Source organism: Tupaia chinensis, unplaced genomic scaffold (assembly GCF_000334495.1).
Source record: "Tupaia chinensis unplaced genomic scaffold, TupChi_1.0 Scaffold139935_1, whole genome shotgun sequence".
In the NCBI taxonomy this organism is placed as follows: Eukaryota; Metazoa; Chordata; class Mammalia; order Scandentia; family Tupaiidae; genus Tupaia; species Tupaia belangeri.
In genome coordinates, this window is record NW_006199814.1 from 1272380 (window position 1) to 1272908 (window position 529).

The following is a 529-nucleotide window of genomic DNA, read 5'->3' on the forward strand; positions in this document are numbered from 1 at the left end:
CAGAGAGAGAGAGAGAGAGACAGAGAGAGAAAGTGAGAAAGTCAACCTCCAGGTCTGGAACTTGAGCTGCAGTCTGCCATGTGGGAGTCCAGCCCCCTTAACCACCATGCCACCTGCTGGCCCATAAGGCTGTGTATTAACAGTACATTGAGAATGCTTTAGAGGATTATGAAAGGTATAATTTAAATGGAGTTCGACAGGTAAAAAAAGAGTAGTAATTTGTATTTAAATAAATATGTTTTATAATTTAACTCTTCCTAGGTGGTAAAAGAGCTACACAATTTAACATTGCAGGGATCAGCAGTTAGTGTAATGGCTATGTCGCTGGACTCCCATGTAGTTGACCACGGTTTGAGTCCCGGACCTGGTGGCTTAAACTCACGCCGGGTGCGTGTGTGTGCGTACCCAAGATCCCGAGAGGAGAATGGAGGAGAAGGGATTGCGGAGTGGCCATCCCCGCTGGGGAGTGATTTCTCGCTTTCTGTCTCTCTTCTCTCTGTCCGGCGAGCGCACGTGCCCTATAGCAAAA

General features: G+C 47.3%; 1 protein-coding gene across 3 annotated transcripts in view; it reads right to left on the bottom strand.

The window, feature by feature from the left end:
* The window catches only part of MET (MET proto-oncogene, receptor tyrosine kinase), a 134283-nt gene that overhangs the window by 24502 nt on the left and 109252 nt on the right, over window positions 1–529 (bottom strand). The window lies entirely within an intron of this gene.